This window comes from Garra rufa, chromosome 11 (assembly GCF_049309525.1).
Source record: "Garra rufa chromosome 11, GarRuf1.0, whole genome shotgun sequence".
NCBI classification, from domain to species: Eukaryota; Metazoa; Chordata; class Actinopteri; order Cypriniformes; family Cyprinidae; genus Garra; species Garra rufa.
In genome coordinates, this window is record NC_133371.1 from 31039424 (window position 1) to 31059221 (window position 19798).

At 34.8% G+C, this 19798-nt stretch overlaps 1 protein-coding gene across 1 annotated transcript in view; it reads right to left on the reverse strand.

Moving 5' to 3' along the window:
- The window catches only part of LOC141345312 (nuclear pore complex protein Nup93-like), a 39996-nt gene that overhangs the window by 12295 nt on the left and 7903 nt on the right, over nt 1–19798 (reverse strand). The window lies entirely within an intron of this gene.

The following is a 19798-nucleotide window of genomic DNA, read 5'->3' on the forward strand; positions in this document are numbered from 1 at the left end:
TTACAAATTTGGAATGTCAATGTCAATATCCAAGGAAACACATTTCTAGTAACTGTGCAGTTAATTCTCATTTTTATTTTCAATAAGTTTTGGAATATTTGTCCTCTCCCTAAATTTGTCACTACCGAAACATAGTAATAATTGATAGTTAATTTAGTTAGAAGGGTTATATTGACCTATTAAGATTTTGTTTACATCTACACTGTAAATATATATATATATATATATATATATATATATATATATATATATATATATATATATATATAAATGTTTTCAGAGATAATTTATTAACAATTACATTTTTAAGAGTATTCCAGGTGTAATTTATGAGATTTGTTGTATTTTGAATACAATTTTCCTTTGTAAAAGGCTAATTTCAAAAGTTAATAATTTATTAGTCTGAATATATATTGAACCTAAACTATCATAACATCTTAGCTGATGAGTCAGTATACTTTGTTTTTGACAAAACATCCCATCTTTTGGTCATGACTGCATATTTTCGGTAGTGACAGACCACATTACAATGCAGAATTTTAACCCACATACTAAAACACTCTTAAAACATACTCAAACATACTAAAATACAATAAAACATTTTATTATTTCCCACAAATATGAGTATTATGTGTTCCCTTTTGTCACTATACCGAAACAATGAGGATGTTTTGGTCGTGACTGTTTCGGTAGTGACAATTTTATATGATAACACCCAAAAAAGCTAAAAAATGTCACTACCGAAACTTCACCAAATGTTTCGGTAGTGGCATTTTAGATACTTTTGAACCTAGCTTCAAAATGCTACTCAGCACATGGTTAGCTAGCACAGTACTGAACAGTTGTACACATATAAAAAACTAAATATGATGGAATAACTCCCAAAAAAGTGTGCTTAATTGCAAAAAACGTGTTCAGTAATGATGTTCCTTAAAGTTGCACACAGATTTTTCAGACTTTTGGACATATTTACCTCACAATGATGGGGCCTATCTACTCACCATGTAAGTCTCAGCCGATGGACTAAAGCATTTACTGTTTCAGTAGCAGTGTTGGGAGTAACGCATTACAAAAGTAATATATTACAGTAGTTTATTACTTTTTGCTGTAACGCGGTAATATAACACATTACTAATACAATTTGGGTAATAATATTACTCGTTACAATCTCAGTAACGCAAGTTACATCAGCATATTTTAACTCAAAATTAATTTGTGAATTAAAAAAGTCCACGAGTAAAATATTTTGTCTTCCTGTTGCTGGAATTCGATGGTTAAGATGACTGCAGAGACGGAGTCTACATTTGTGAGATGGACGCTCTCCCGTTATGGAGAAATAGCACGAGTAACTCCTGGAAACACCTGGACTGGTGGCACTAAACTAACAAAGAGAGCTGCGGAGTCGGAGAAGAGAAAAAATTACGGACGAGCACAGACAAGCAACAAAAATTAAGCTAAAAATGAAAAAAATCTGTTTTTATTAAATCATAGTCTGTATATAAAATGAATGAATACCCGAAATATAGCTGACATAAATAGCCCAATTAACAGATTTTCAAAACGAAAGGAAAAGACTGAGTGACTTATGCTGCTGAGTTTGGTTCATTTTTGTGTGGAGCGGCGCTCTATGAAAGTTCACGGAAAGGAAACCGAGATGACAGAAATAAAAGTAAACACTGCAGTTTTAAATGATCTATATGACCAAAAATTATGGCGTTATCCCGCTATTCGATTGCGCCGGCGCCTCACGCACACACAGCATTGCAAAAGTTGCAGTCTGTTAAATATAAGAATAAAATACAGTCAATCAAATATAGAAACACTGGTAAAATTAAATAGTGCGTACTGCGTAGTACAATCTGTGCCGTTCAGCCTGAACTCGGGCCAAACACATATTTGCTCATGTGAGGAGGATGTTTTATAAGCGCGTTAAGTACAAATCCTGGTTTACATAAAAGTTTAGCAATCAAATACATCACGAATATGGACACATTTAATTGGATTCATGCTGAATGAGAGAGGTAGGCTGCGTAAGAACATCACGTTTGCTTTTAGTTTCGCTTTTACCCTCATTCGTTTTGGCTTGTTTAGCAACTTATATTCTTCATTCTTGTTTTGTTCTGAAAACCACTTAAAATAGTCTATAGGCTATTTATTGTGTTAATGATTGTACAATATAACACTTCGCTTTATTTACCGGTGTTATTTCTGAATGTATTAATGAGGTTTGTGCTTATCCGTTTAACCTAAACTACAACGTAACATTAATAGACATACCGGTAGGCCTACCTAAATATGTTTCCTTAATTTTATGCTAGCTATCCTAAACTTAATGTATAATGAGCAGCTATAAACTTTATTGTTTTGTTTTTAGTTTGGCATTTTATAATCTATGGATATTTTGATGAAAGTAACTCAAAAGTAACTTAAAAGTAGTGTAACGCATTACAATTTAGAGACAGTAATATTGTAATGTAACTAATTACTTTTAAAAGACAGTAACTAGTAATATATAATGTATTACAATTTGGAAGTAACTTGCACAACACTGTTCAGTAGTGACATGAAAATGCGGTTTTATAATTTGCAAACAAAATATGAAATAAGCATTTTTTTTTACTTCACTTTTTAAAAGAATCAAAAAGATCTTTTAAAAACAACAATGACAGAACAAACAACAAAAATTATTTCAATATCATTTTTATAAGTTAAAATTTAGGGGTTAGGGTTCAGGACAGCCACCTCCCAATTGAAAATACCTAATAAATGATGATTTCATGTATATTAAGCTTAATAATATTTTAGATATTATTGTGGGTTTCAATAGATAATAGAAAGGTCTTAGTAAACATCAAAGATTTGAATACTTAAATGCTTTTTAAATGTGTTTTTTTTTTTTTTTTTTTTTGGTTGAGGTATAGCAGTTTGCACCAATTCTGTAGAATGGACCTTATATATTTAATTATATTTACCTAAATCATATTTATTATGTATTGTATTCTCCTCTATTTTGTTTCTAGATTAAATTAGTTTTAAGGATGTCTACATATTTTTAATAGAAAACAAACAGAAATACTGATGCATTAAATCATTTTTTTCTGCAGTATTGATGTTGACAACTGAAACAAGTACAATAAAAACCTTTGTTACTTTCTGTAAGATTATTTTTAAATATCTTGTCCAACATTGATTCTTTTTTGCCTGGTTGCACATCTACAAGAGTAAATACCACCTATTGTGAGGCAGACTAATTTTAAGTCTGATTTAGATAAGATCATTTGCTTTTGTTCATCAGGGGAATAAAAAGGATTTTTTCCTCGGCAGATCAATACGGTAGGCTCTCTCTAGTAAACTCTGCTAAAGAATGGATGAATCGGATTTGTTTTTTTACATTCTATTTGTCTTCTTGTCAGACATCTGCAACTCTATCTGTCATGAGGGAAGTAACAAATAACTGCATTGGGAGCCTTGTGATTGCCAGTTGTTCTCAGTACCAAGCAGTTTTATTGCCATGCAAGAGATCATGACTAATAATCCATTAACTCGCACTAAAACTTCCCCAGCAACAAGCCCTTTTTTCCTTCAAATCTATTTTTGACTGTCAGTTAGAGAAAGAGATACACAATTGATTTCTCAGGGAGTCACTGATGTGTACCTTTGACTTCGCTGTGACTTTGAGAATCCGCAGGAATAATTCATGGGCCCCGGTGAGTTCCCAAAGACGAGAAGAACAAAACTGCATTCAGAGATCTTGCCGCTCATTCCGGATAATTCTGAGCCTCTGAACCTGCCAACCTTTTCCGGAGAGGCTGAGACTCTCCTGAGGGTTCTTCATGTGACTGCTGAGTGGATGAGGGAGGAGAGGGACAGCTGTGATTGACACACATTGGCCACTTCACAGGACCCTCAGACCCTCAGAGCCCAGACCGCAGAAGCGCTCTCTTCATTCCAAAGCCGTCTTCGGCCACTGTGGCTGTTCCCTTACCTCCACTTCCGCTGCTGCAGACGCTCCGCTAATGAAGCTTTAATGTGGTCCTTGCCTAAGTGGGCAGCTCTCTGATGGAGCTCAAGTGGCAATTTCCTATGAACCCAATATTTCTCAAAACACCCCAATTCTTGGCATTTAAATTTCAAATAGCTTATGGATGATTTAAAACAACCCACTTGTTTAATCCAACGATAACAACATTTGCAAATGCTACAGAAACGTCTCGTCTAATTTCAGCCTAATGTTGATGATGTAAACACATGAAGTCATTGCTGCAAAGATCCCACGCAAACGATGCACTCTGACCCTCGGTGATGAAGCACGTCATTGTTGTTCTCCCGAATCTGTCCTCCATGTTTAATCTCCGTGGCTCTGGTGGGCAGACGGCCACCTGCCGAGAATCGTAAACCCCTCGCAAAGATTTATCTCCTTACGATGAACATTAGCATAATGTCAGATCATTAAAAGCCAATTATACTGATCTGTGTTTGTACGTGTGGTGAAAAGTTTCTTGGAACGAAAATTTTCATGGTTTCTCGATGTAGCTTTGGTGTGCTGATGTAGCGCTGTTACCAGGGGCGCTCGCAGGATCTCGTTCTGTGGTGCGGAGACGAATACACCCCAAAGATCATTGGTTATTTCCAGTGTGTTTACACAAGCATGGTAGTTGTGAGAAACAGTGTATTGTGCGCTTACATGTTGACTGTTAAGTTGGTGAACAAACTGCAAGGTGAAGCTGTGAAGTGTAGGAGGTGGAGATGTTTTCATCACCTGGAGACGTTCCATGAAATGCATCAAGTTACAGGTCATACTATCTAGTATACACTATTCACAACACAAACAAACAAAAAAATATTTATCATTAGAGGATTAAATTATATACAAATGACTATAATTTAATCACATAAAATTATTATAATAAACATTACTTTAGAAAATCTAGACCTGACATTTTTTTTTTTTTTTTTATAATAATTATTAATTAATTTTGAATTTTGTGTGTGTGTTTCTTTTGTTTTGTTTTGATTTGTTTAGTCAAAGTGCTATTCTGGAAAGCCATTTCAGTGCAGGTTGGTTTTGTTTTTTGTTAATTGAGAAGACGTTGTTTTTTTTTTTGTTTTTTGTTTTTTGTGCCAACTTGGAAGCTGAGATAAAATCCAGATCAACAGTGAGATTCTGGAAAGTAATTTTAATGCCGGTTGGTTTTGTTTTGAGTTGACTGAGAAGGTGTTTTCTTTGTTTTGTTTTGTGCCAAGTTGAAAGCTAGGATAAAATCCAGATTAACAATGAGATTCTTGATTCTGGAAAGTCATTTCAGTTCAGGTTGGATTTGTTTTGAGTTGATTAAGGAGGCATCTTTTTGTTTGTTTGTTTGTTTATTTTGTGCCAACTTGGAAGCTGGGATAAAACCCAGATCCACATAAGATTCTAGATTCTGGAAAGTAATTTCAGTGCAGGTTGTTTTTGTTTTTTGTTTTTTGTTTGTTTGTTTTTTTTTATTGAGAAGGTGTTTTTGTTTTGTTTTTTGTTTTGTTTTGTTTTGTTTTTTGTTCATTTCAGTTCAGGTTGGATTTGTTTCGAGTTGATTAAGAAGGCGTCTTTTTGTTTGTTTGTTTGTTTGTTTGTTTGTTTGTTTGTTTGTTTTGTGCTAACTTGGAAGCTGGGATAAAACCCAGATCCACATAAGATTCTAGATTCTGGAAAGTAATTTCAGGTCAGGTTAGTTTTTTTTTTTTTTGTTGATTGAGAAGGTGTTTTTGTTTTGTTTTGTTTTGTTTTGTTTTGTTTTGTTTTGTTTTGTTTTGTTTTGTTTTGTTTTGTTTTGTTTTGTTTTGTTTTGTTTTTTTGTTTTGTGCCAACTTGGAAGCTGGGATAAAATCCAGATTAACAATGAGATTCTTGATTCTGGAAAGTCATTTCAATTCAGGTTGGTTTTGTTTTGTGTTGATAAAGAAGGTGTCTTTTTGTTTGTTTGGTTTGTTTTGTGCCAACTTGGAAGCTAGGATAAAACCCAGATCCACAATGAGATTCTAGATTCTGTAAAGTAATTTTTAGTGCAGGTTGGTTTCCTTTTGAGTTTATTAAGAAGGTGTTTTTGTTTTGTTTTGTTTTGTTTTGTTTTGTTTTGTTTTGTTTTGTTTTGTTTTGTTTTGTTTTGTTTTGTTTTGTTTTGTTTTGTTTTGTTTTGTTTTGTTTTGTTTTGTTTTGGAAGCTGGGGTAAAATCCAGATCCACAATGAGATTCTGGATTCTGGAAAGTCATTTCAGTTCAGGTTGGTTTTGTTTTGAGTTGATTGAGAAGATGTTTTTGTTTTGTTTTGCATCAACTTGGAGTCTGGAATAAAACCCAGATCCACAATGACATTCTGTATTCTGGAAAGTCATTTTAGTGCAGGTTAGTTTTCTTTTTAGATGATTGTTTGTTTTGTTTTGTTTGCTTTGTTTTGTGCCAACTTGGAAGCTGGGGTAAAATCCAGATCCACTGTGAAATTCTAGATTCTGGAAAGTAATTTCATTTCATGTTGATTTTCATTTGAGTTGATTGAGAAGGTGTTTTTGTTTTGTTTTGTTTGTTTTGTTTTGTGCCAACTTGTAAGTTAGGATAAAATCCAGATCCACAATGAGATTCTGGATTCTGGAAAGTTATTTCATTGCTGGTTGGTTTTGTTTTGAGTTGATTGAGAAGATGTTTTTGTTTTGTTTTGTCCAACTTGGAAGCTGGGATAAAATCCAGATCCACCGTGAAATTCTAGATTCTGGAAAGTCATTTCATTTCAGGTTGGTTTTCTTTTGAGTTGATTGAGAAGCTGTTTTTGTTTTGTTTGTTTTGTTTTGTGCCAACTTGTAAATTAGGATTAAACCCAGATCCACAATGAGATTCTGGATTCTGGAAAGTTATTTCATTGCTGGTTGGTTTTGTTTTGAGTTGATTGAGAAGACATTTTAGTTTTTTTTTGTTTTGTTTTGTCCAACTTGGAAGCTGGGATAAAATCTAGATCCACAATGACATTCTAGATTCTAGATTCTAGTCATTTCAGTGCAGGTTGGTTCTCTAGATCCACAGTGAGATTCTGGAAAGTCATTTAAGTTCAGGTTGGTTTCGTTTTGAGTTTATTGAGAAGGCGTTTTTTTGAGAAGGCGCATGCTAAAAGCCTGTCAAACAGTGCCTGATTACTGGACTAAGCTATCTTTTGCATCTAATTCACTAATAGTGTCAAAAACACACAAGCATCACATAAACACAGCTGGTTATGTCTAAAGTGAAAGTAAACAGTTGAGAGAAAAACGGATGTTAAACCGACGAAACTAAACATGCTGCCGATTAAAGGGACAGTTCACCCAAAAATGTACTCCCTCATATGTTGTCCCAAACCTTTATTTTTAATTTTTCTTCTTGTGCTGAACACAAAAGAAGACATTAATGTTACAAATGACACCTTATTGTAAAGTCTTACCCATTTTTTTATTCCTTGTATGACACTTTTAAATGTATTTAGAAACTGTGTATGTATAATTATTTCAGAAGTCCAGCAGTTATTGTGCATGCAGTCAACTTTTCCCCTTCTAGTTCTGCTTATTGTAGAAGATCGTAGAACAGCAGTTCCAGGCAGCTTTATTCCCACAGCTGCAATCGGAAGCAGCAGGCAGTGGTGTGAGTGAGATAATTCCACTATGAATTGTCTATCACTAGCATTTGTATTTGCCTGTAGGCATATGCATATGCACACACAAAATGCTTGCGGCCATAGGAAGACTTTGCCGTAGCCTTACACGCCTTAAGTTTATGAAAATATTTGCTTTTTCTCACACTGCATAATTCAATTCAAGTTCATTTGGATAGTGCTTTTCACAATACAAATTGTTGAAGCTGTCAAAGCAGCTTCACAGAAAATGCATGTTAAAATATTACAGTACACAACTAGTGGTTAGTAAACATCATATATTCAGTTAAACAGACACACTGAACCATGTTAGGATATTACTGCTATAACTACCATCTTTTCCAACATGCCAATGCATTATTGTGAATCAATTTAAATGAAAACACCGGCATGTTTTACTGTGATAGCTTGCTATTTCAACTCACTCTTCTGTGCACGCTCTATATAAGGCTTTTTGTATGAGATGCTTTCTTTTCACATAATATGCAGTATACTATTGCTAGCACCTGCAGAATGAGTTCATGCTCGATAGACTTGCAGCAAACCCGAGGAAAGATATATAACATAACCTCATTTCTGTCCTCCCCCCTTACCAGTTTTCAGCAGGTGCAGATGCCATGGAAACCCATAATGCATTGGCAGTGTAGGTCAGGAGAGATCTTCATGCAACATTACTCTGTCATTGTCTCTGTCCACACATGAGTTTTAATTGCCTTATTCTGGGTCTTCATTTCTGTTTATTTGCTTTGGCATAATGGTCAAGTGGTTCTAGTAATGGATTCATAACGAGCAGTCTTCTGGTTTACAAAATAGGCACATGTGCAAGTAAAATATTCCCAGTATTAAAAGACATGGCAGCTTTTCTTGTCATTTTTGCTTCTTGCTTCTGGTATAGTATGATAAACAACTACAACTTTATTCCTACCTTTTTATTATGCTTTGTTATTGTTATTTTTGTTTTATTTGCATACAAAAAGTATTCTCGTAGGTTCATAACATTACGGTTGAACCACTGATGTCACATGGACTATTTTAACAATGTCCTTACTACCTTTCTGGACCTTGAACATGTCAGTTGCATTGCTGTCTATGCAGGGTCAGAAAGACTTTCATTTTTGGGTGAACACATTGAAAACATAACTTCAAAACCTATTGGTAGGTACCGATTCATCGTTTTTGTGAACATTTTTGTTACTGTTGCACCCCTAACGAATAGGTGTATTAACATTACAGCTGAGGTCAGAAGTTTGCATACACCTTGCAAAAAAATGTTCATTATTTTACCAAAATAGAAGGGATCAAACAAAATGCATGTTATTTTTTATTTAGTAGTGACGTGAATAAGATTTTTCACATAAAAGGCATGTACATATAGTCCGCAAGAGAAAATATTAGCCAAATTTATAAAAATTACCCTGTTCAAAAGTTTACATAAGCTTGATTCTTGATGCTGTGTTGTTACCTGGATGATCCACAGCTGTGTTTTTATTTTTTGTTTAGTAATAGTTGTTGATGAGTCCTTTGTTTATCCTAAAAAGTTAAACTGCCCCCTGGTCTTCAGAAAAATCCTTCAGTTCCCACAAATTCTTCGTTTTTTCAGCATTTTTGTGTATTTGAACCCTTTCCAACAATGACTGTATGATTTTGAGATCCATCTTTTCACATCAAGGACAACTGAGGGACTCATATGCAACTATTACAGAAGGTTCAAATGCTCACTGATGCTTCAGAAGGAAACATAGGAGCTGGGGGGTGAAAACTTTTTGAATTTGAAGATCAGGGTAAATGTAACTTGTTATTTTGTATTCTGGGAAACATGTGAGTGTCTTCTATAGCTTCTGAAGGCTAGTACTAAATTAAATCATATGATATTTAGGCAAAATAAGAAAAAAAATAAAAAATTTCATTCTGTTCAAAAGTTTACACCCCCGGCTCTTAATGCATCGTTTTTCCTTCCGAGTCCATATTTTGTCCCCAATGTGAAAAGATTAAAATCATAAAGTCAGTGTTGGAAAGGGTTCAAATAGCCTGAAAAAAAATTGTGTGACCTAAAAGATTTTTTTCTGAAGAACAGCGGACAGGACAAATAAGGGACTCATGAACAACCATCACTAAACAAAAAAAAAAAAACCACACTGCTGTGGATCATTTAAGTAACAAAACAGTGTTAAGAATCAATTGAATGGGGTCAATTTTAAAAATTCATGCATGTAATGTATGTAATGTATGTAAACATCTTTTATGTGAAATATCTTATTCAGGTCCGTACAAAATAAAAAATAACATGAATTTTGTACGATCCCAACTATTTTGGTAAAATAATTAACATTTTCCAGAGTCTGCAAGGTGTATGTAAACTTTTGACCTCAGCTGTAATGTTAATACACCTATTTGTCAGTGGTGCAACTGTAACAAATATGCTCACAAAAACGATGAATCGGTACGTACCAATAGGTTTTGAAGTAGGTTTAAATAGGTTTTTTAAATAAGTCCTCTTATTTAAAATAATTAACATTTTGCAGATTCTGCAAGGTGTATGTAAACTTTTGACCTCAGCTGTAAATCACTTAATGAAATATAGTTATAAATTGTGAAATTTGCAGGCATCCTGTAAAACTGAAAACACTATCACAGTATTTTAAGGCGAATATCTGGCAACCCCAACTGCCAGTTGTTCACCATAAATTTAACAGGATATTTTTTTTAGAGTGTATGCAAGTCTGGCGCAATGGGCGGCCATGTTTTTTGATGAATGCATTGTGGATTATTGGTAATGCATCATGGTTGTTGTTGTGTTTTCAGAGCTAGCTGGAGGAGGGGCTGGAACCGTCGCCACATTGTAGCAAATTCATAATTAAACATACATCATGAAGCACCATTCTGTACGTCAGACCGTTGGCGGGCACACAGCCTTCTCTGCATATTGACCTGTGCTTGATCTGTGTGGTATACTGCCCCCTGCTGAAAGAGTTTCACACTTTTAGAGAAGGAATCAAAGCTAATGTAAACATGAGGCCCCCAAGCTCAGATCAGGATGTATGATAATATAAAACTACTGGTTAAAAATCTGAGTTTAAATCACTAAATCTATGTGTATCGTTATCAAAAATCCAACAGTGGCATGGAGTAGAGTCACACTCTTTCCCGTATGTGGATCACTCGCCTACATCTGCCGGGCCTCTCCATCATCGACCCTCTGCCACGGCCCCTGGCACCATCTACTTCATCCTAATTAGAATTAATAATTGAAAATAGGAAATCGATGGGTGCAAATTAAGCGCAGCACGAGTAGGCTTTATTGGGTTGACATTGTCTCAAGAGCAGCGCTTGTTGGTCACTGCTGATCTCACATTTGTCTCGTGCATCTCCATCTCATGCATATCTTTATTTGGAGTCATTCCTTTCTGGGTAAAGCACCTCTTTTCGTGCTTGTTGGCCTCGTGGCTTGGAGAATAGCTTGTGTTTTTCCCAAGGGAGGAGAGGAAGATAGAATTATTAATTTGGTAAAGCAACGGCCCGTGTAACAATCTGCTGAGGAGGACACTTCTGACTTTTGTTGAATAAGCTACTGGTTTGCTGCACTAGGTCATGGCTTTTCTCGAATTATTCAGGAACGCGATAATGACCCGACTCGTGCTTGCCTGCACGATTCACTTCAAAGATCTCCCACAAAAGATGCTGCGATTGGATAGTGCCGTCCCGCAGTTTCTCTGTGAAAGGTCTCTAGCACTGTATTGAATGGAAGGTGACTTCTCAAGGCTGATATTGATCTGAGTTCACATCCTAGATATATCTCGAACAAATGACCTAGTTGTATCCACAGGGGAACGTCGCTTCTAGACAGCGATTAGTCAGTGCTTAATTTGATATAGATGTCTCTAAACAACCTTCTTTGAATACAAGGTTTTCAAACAGGAGATGAAGTTTAGTGCCCAGTAGGTTTGGTCATTTGCCTTGGGTTTGAAAAGGTAATTCCAAGTTAACAGTGGCTTCAGAAAGTATCACATCATTTAAAACCTAGATGTGTCTAATTAATACATACATTTAAATATTCAATCCAGTACCTACAGTTGAGGTCAAAGGTTTACATACACCTAGCAGAATCTGCAAAATGTTAATTATTTTACCAAAATAAGAGGGATCATACCAAATGACCTGGATAAGATGCTTCACATGAATGATCCACAGCTGTTTTTTTTTTAGTGATAGTGATTTTTTTAGTTGTTGTTTAGTGATAGTAGTTCACGAGTCCCTTGTTTGTACTGAACAGTTAAACTGCCTGCTGTTCTTCAGAAAAATCTTTCAGGTCCCACAAATTCTTTGGTTTTTCAGCATTTTTGTGCATCTCAACCCTTTCCAACAATGACTGTATGATTTTGAGATCTATCTTTTCACATCGAGGACAGCTGAGGGACTAATATGCAACTATTACAGAAGGTTCAAACACTCACTGATGCTCCAGAAGGAAACACGATGCACGAGCCAGGGGTGAAAACTTTTTGAATTTGAAGATCAGGGTAAATTTATCTTATTTTGTCTTCTGGAAAACGTGTGAGTATCTTCTATAGCTTTAAAGGGCAGTACTAAATTAAAAAAAATATATATATATTTAGGCAAAATAAGAAAAATGTACACATTTTCATTCTGTTCAAAAGTTTTCACCCGCGGCTCTTGATACGCATCGTTTTTTCATTTAGAGCATCAGTTAGTGTTTGAATCTTCTGTAATAGTTGCATATGAGTCCCTCAGCTGTCCTCAGTGTGAAAAGATGGATCTCAAAATTATACAGTCATTATTGGAAAGGGTTCAAACACACAAAAATGCTAAAAAAACAAAGAATTTGTGGAACCTGAAGGATTTTTCTGAAGAACAGCAGGCAGTTTAACTGTTCAGGACAAACAAGGAACTCATGAACAACTATCACTGAACAAAAAAACAGCTGTGGATCATTCAGGTGTCAACACAGTATTCAGAATCAATAGTATGAAAACTTTTGAATGGGGTCATTTTTATAAATTGAACTATTATTTTCTCTTGTGGACTATATGTGAACATCTTTTATGTGAAATATCTTATTAAGGTCAGTACTACAGTTCATGCTTTGGATGTGTGCGCTCAGAAAACCATATATATAAAATCAGACAGATGTTTTTTGGCCGAATTTCTGAGGTACGAACTGTAAAGTCACAGCTTTATTTTGGAAAAGGGGGCGGGAAGCAGCAGCTCATTTGCATTTAAAGAGGCATGCACGGAATCATATAATAAATTTTCTGTGGGGTATTTTAAGCTGAAACATCACAGACACATTTTGTATATTACATCTTGTAAAAAGGGGCATAATAGGTCACCTTTAAATGTGTTTCCCATCATTCAAGATGAAAACATTTACCCCCTTAGTGTCCTTCCCTGGCAGCCCTGTCACTATGAAAGCAGAAATGAAATCTGTTAACATACACTAGAAATGTTAATTTACCGCAGATACTGTAATACATCAAAACAGTACAGTAAAAGTCTTTACATGTGAACCATAACACAGCGTGAGTCATAGCGCGAAAAGATACGACATCAGCACATCCTTATGCTACGTGTCTCCCCTGAGGCTTTGGCTGGCAGGTCCCACGCTGTTCCTCTCTACTGGGGAAAAGGAAACATGTAGCAGGGGCTTGTCTGAGATAAATTAGGGTAGGAGGGACGCCCCGGTCCGTCGAGGCTGGCTGGCAGCTGCAGTGCAAGCGCTCCCCCCTCTGTTATTACAACTCAGCACTATCCACCCCACATGACTATTGGCAGTTCCTTCTGTATATTTAGAATAGCATCCATCAGCTCTCCACCCCACATAATGTATCCCAAATTCCCTAATGTATCCCTAATTCATTCTTTAGCAGTCGGCTCTTTCGGCGCACAAATAAATAACATAGTGATAAGTGTCAGTGGAGCTCTAGACGGCCCAGTGGGCCATTTCACGGTGAGAGCTTGGCAGCTTGGCACTTGGCAGCTTTTACAACTATACGTTTAACAGCATGTCCGGGAGACATTTATCATCCTAATGTACTAAACAATCGGCACTTTTGTCCGAAAAAAGAGCTACATTTGTAAATATATATCAAAGCGGTATAGGTCTGTTCATCTGTTTCAGGCAACTACAGACGAAGACGAATGTGGAAATTTAAATGAAGAATGATAGGAAAATAGACGTATGTTTGTTTTTAATCTGAGCTGTAGGCACTGAAAGTGATGTTCGCCCTTCTGAAACTTCAGCTAGTAGAACTGACCTTTCCATTTTCAAAATACCAAAAAAGAATGACGTTTGGTTCCATTAATGGTGCTCATTTTTCTGCAGATGTGAATGAAATATTGCACCAAAATACTCATGGAGTTTGATTCACCACTGTTTAAATTGGCTTCAACACCACTCCTGAATCTACAGTACAAGATGAAATGTTACCAGAAAAGTCTGATTACTGAATGATGACTCTTATGAGCTAGTTTATTTTTGTTAATCAAAAACATACAAGACTATCACTGTGGTCCAAATCTTAAATGAATTACTTGTAAGAGCCAGTTTGTTGAAGTGAACCTACACAGTACAAGCAATTTAAGCTGATTCCCAAACAAATGACTCTTGAGTCTGTTCTTTTTAGTGAATAAAAAATACAGTATACAGCTTACAACTAACTGTTATGTTATCTTAAGTCTTATTTTAACATAAAGTGGTTACTTCTAAGTGTGTGAGTTGTTTCATTATTTTTTAAGTTAGTTTTATCATTAACGTCATTATATTGTTCATTCAGACTGATTTGCAAATGCGGAATGAGCTTGAACATCTAATCATGTTGTATCTAATCATATTACGATGGAGGCTTGACTTTTCCCCATTCATTCTCAGTTACCCCCCACCAAACCTACCGCACTCTTTAGGAGGTCTGTTAAAACTCAATGGGCTCAGGGGAGACGAGAAAGACGCAGACTCCTGCTGTAACTTAACCTGCTGGTGTCGCTGTTGGACGATTTTGTTTTAGAAAAACTAGTGATTATAGACTTTTTAATGTTATGTTTTGTAATATTGCCATTTGTTTTATTTTTGTACTTCAATTATATTTTACTCATCCAATTTTTGAAGAGACAATCTGTGCACTGGGTGCTGGGTTAAAAAAAACATTTCTGGGTTATTTGGCAACCCAGCGCTGGGTAAATATTGGACAGAACACATGCTGGGTTATTTGGGTTTTATACATTAACCTATCGAAGGTTTTTCATTTGAAAAAATAAAAATACAGTTGAGGTCAAAAGTTTACATACTCACTGCAGAATCTGCTAAATGTTAATTATTTTACCAAAATAAGAGGAATCATGCAAAATGCATGTTATTTTTTATTTATTTATTTATTTTTTTGTGATAGTTGTTTGTCAGTCCCTTGTTTGTCCTGAACAGTTTAACCGGCCACTGTTCTTCAGAAAAATCCTTCAGGTCCCACAAATTCTTTGTTTTTTCAGCATTTTTGTGTATTTGTACCCTTCTCAACAATGACTGTAAAATTTTGAGATTCATCTTTTCACTCGAGGACAACTGAGGGACTCATATGCAACTATTACAGAAGGTTCAAACGCTTACTGATGCTTCAGAAGAAAACACAATGCATTAAGAACTGGAGGGTGAAAACTTTTTAAATTTAAAGATCAGGGTAAATGTAACTTATTTTGTCTTCTGAGAAACATGTCAGTATCTACTGTAGCTTCTGAAGGGCAGTACTGAATTTAAAAAATATGATATTTAGGCAAAATAAGAAAAATCTGTTCAAAAGTTTTCACCCCCAGCTCTTAATGCATCGTTTTTCCTTCTAAAGGAACCTTCTGTAATAGTTGCATATGAGTCCCTCAGTTGTCCTCAGTGTGAAAAGATGGATCTCAAAATGGTTTAAATGCACAAAAATGCTGAAAAACCAAAACATTTGTGTGACCTAAAGGAGTACAGTGGGCTGTTTAACTGTTCAGGACAAACAAGGGACTCATAAACAACTATCACTAAACAAAAAGACACCATTGTAGATCATTCAGGTCACAGGATTAAGAATCAAGTGTATTTAAACTTCTGAGTCATTTTCATAAATTCAACTAGAATTTTTCTCTTATGCACTGTATGTAAACATCTTGTATGTGAAATATTTTATTCAGGTCAGTACTAAATAAAAAATAACATGTATTTTGCATGATCCGTCTTATTTTGGTAAAATAAATAACATTTTGCAGACTCGGCAAGGTGTATGTAAACTTTTGACCTCAACTGTATACTCTAAATAAATCTGTTTTATATAAATATATATATATATATATATATATATATATATATATGACAAGAACAGTTCTGAAAAGTTTTTTTTTTATTATTCAATGTCAAGTCTTTTACAATCATGAAATCTTCAAATAACTTTCAGTAAAGGTTTTAGGACGTGACAGGAGCAGCAAGAGCAGCCAGTGGGAATCTGTGGGAAGAAAACTGCTATCAGTAGGCTGTTGCAGTTTTTTAAATGACTTATATTCATGACTTATCTTATATTCATGTTTGAAAAGTTACATCAAAAACAGCTTTACCTTGTGCCGCCTTTCAACCCGTCAAATGTATAGCGCGACCACAGCTGCAACAGTTGCACACTAGATCAATAGCTCTCCTGTTGTAGTCAGTGGAGTGCACAGTAACTTTGTTACATATAATAGCAAAGTCACGTCGTGTTTCAGGCCTGCATGGTCACGCATTCGTTTGGTGGGAGGTGAAACTTGTAGAAGACTTGTAGACTTGTAGAAGGCTAGTGTTCCAAGCAGATGTTAGTCTGCGATGTACATTTAAGCAAAAAAGGAAAAATGTGAGACTACAGATCGTTTTCTATTTGTATAGTGACAATTCGCAAGAAATACAGTGTAATACAAACCTTAATTTACTTCAGGAAGTTTCCTGTCAGTCAGTTTTCTCTTAGGGCACAACACAAACATCTGAAAGCTGAATAAAGAAGCTTTCCAGTGAACTATTTAAAATCTGGAATCTGAGGGTGCAAAAAAAAATCTAAATACTAAGAAAATCGCCTTTAAATTTGTCCAAATGAAGTTCTTAGCAATGCATATTACTAATCAAAAATTAAGTTTTGATATATTTACAGTAGGAAATCTACAAAATATCTTCATGGAACATGATCTTTACTTAACATCCTAACGATTTTTGGCATAACAGAAAAATCTATCATTTCGGCTGTTGCTACAAATGTACCTGTGCTACTTAAGACTGGTTTTGTGGTCAAAGGTCACAAATGTAATCAGTTTTAACTGGTTTGGCATAGACTCCCCAACATTGGGTTACATTGACCCTAAACTAAACTAAAGCGCTACCCAAAACTACTGGGTAAAAACATTAAAAAATAACCCAATAAGATGACCGAACAGGCTGAACCCAGCATTTGGGTTAAAAAATAACTCAGCATTTTTTAGAGTACAACTTTTGCAAGAAGAAGTTTTGATATTCATTTATTATTGAAATGATCTAATTTGGCAGTCCTCCTTCTTCTTCTCCTTCCTTCTTAATCAGAATATCTTTCAGGTAATAGGAGTGCAGGACCTTAAGTTGTTTAAAATTTCTATTCTTGCAGCCTGAATCCAATCAGCCAGGGTTTCTGAGTGTATATGAATCTTCACTTATTTCTCACCGGACAGAATATTTTATCAGAGCACATTTGGATCTCCCATCTTTCATGGCACTTTATCCATATACTTTAATTTACTTTTTCCTTCTTTGAAGCTGCACACTGTTTAGCATTCAGTGACTTAATAAGGTTTCTTGTATAACCTGTGCTCTGAAGAACGCACTCATCTGGCTCCAAGCAGGTCTCACTCTAACCGTCATCGGGCGCCGAATCGGACTTGAGTCACGTAGCACGCGGTGCTGTGCCTTTGCTCAGTAATTAAGACACTCTGTCATGTAGAGACAAACTCCCATCCTGTATTCATCATGGCATAGCAGAGATGAACCCAAACACAAGAGTTCAGCTGCCAAGCTTTGGGATCTTCATTTATCTGCAGGTTTAATTGTGTGGATGCACTTCCTCCAGTCATTAACCACAAAAGCTAAAACTTGGGTGTAAGGGGTTGACTGGAGTCTTCCCCTCCATCGCTGGAGCTTTAATTAAAGGAGTGGAATGGGCTGGACTGGGTGCAAGGAAGTGGTAATTGGCCCTGGAGGTATTGTGTGCTGTGATAGAGACAGTGTAATCACACTTGTACAGTGCTTCCTATTACACTATCTGATTCTGAAACCCTTGGCCCTGTTACAAACATCTAGATGGCTGCGTTCCATCTATTGAATGATAAAAGGGCAAATGGCAGATTGGCAAAAGATTGATATATTCATTTAAAACCAGTCACGATGTGAAATGTTAAATGTCATAAAGGACCATAGACCTATACAGGTGCTTTTACTGTTACTGCTTTTACTGCTTTTATTATATATTATGTATATATAATACTTTTGGCATGAAAGTAACCTTGTTGATGTGGTATAAAACTAATAAAACAAACAATACAATTGAATCAAATTAAATAAATTATTAAATAAATCCAATTTCCAAACCAAAAATACATTTTTACATTTAAAGTTGTTGGTTTTTTTGGCCTTTATTTGAGTTATTATTTTTATGAACATGTTAGAAAAGGAAAGATGCAAAGCACTGTTTTTGACAAGTTGTATAGATTTTTTTTTACCTTTACTTTTGTATTTTTTATTATTATATTTTATATATATCTATATATTTTTCTATAACTGATTTTAATATTTAATTAAATAAATAAATAAAATTAAATAAATCTAGTTTCCAAACAATTACATTTTTATTTTTTAAGTTTATTTTGGCCTTTATTTGACTGTGAGCAGAGACAGGAAATGCTTTTAGGAAATTTTTTACAGATTTTTTTTTACCTTTATTATTTATTTATTTATTTTACTCATTTTAATTTGAGACTTCTGAGACAAAATTAATAAAACACACACAAAAAAAAAAAACAAATAAATACAATTAAATAAATACAATTCCAAACAATTACATTTTTATTTTTTAAAGTCCATTTTTTGGCCTTTATTTGATTGTGAACACAGACAGGAAATGCTAAGAAAGGAGAGATTTTTACCCTGAATTTTTGCCATGAAAATAGCCTTAGATTTTGACATGGTATAAAACAACCAAATAATAAAATAAAATAAAAATAAAATTAGTAAAATACACTTTGTAAAAACACAGACCTTTTATTTATTTTTATGGAAATGTTATTCAAGAAGAGATGCAAATTACTGTTTTTTAAAACTTGTATAGATTTATTTTATTTTTTATTTTTTAAATTAATTATGTTTTACTGATTTTAACCTTTTGCCATGAAAATAATCTTGCCGATGTGGCATAAAAGTAATAAAGCAAAAAATTAAATTAAATTAAATAAATGAAATCCAATTCCCAAACAATTACCGTTTTATTTTAAAAGAAAAAAAAATTGGCCTTGATTTGACAGTGAACAGAGACAGGAAATACTAAGAAAGTGGAGCTTTTCTCTTTTTTTTCTTTTTTGCCATGAAAGTAGCTTTAAATTTTGACAGGGCATAAAACCAATAATGCAATTTATTTTTATTATTTTAAATTAATTTTACTATTATTTTTTAATTTCATTAAGTTACATTTTGAGAATTTCGCCTTTATTTGACAGGTTAAGGAGAGTCAGGAAGCGATAGAAGAGAATAGATATGAAACACAGTTGTGCAATATGTAGGTACCCCGAAAGCTATGGCTCTGACACAAAACAGATTTTTAATAAAAACAGACAGCGTAAGCAGGGCTTCTATATTCCACGAGAGTAAGATATTTTGTCTTCCTAGAAAATACAACAGTTTAGACTCTCCCTAATTAGCCTTTTGTGATGTTCATGTTTATTTAGTGGCGCACACACAGCTCTAGGCAGAACGTAGCAGCAAAACACATACAGTGTTTTTCTTGTCAGCCTTAATAATTTGGAAATCAGGCCTGCAGCTGAATAAGGCTTGCAACACTTATGAGAGAACTTCAAGTAGCAGCTTTAGGTATTCTCACAGGGCGCTGCCCTGCACTGAGATCTTTCTCAAACATCTG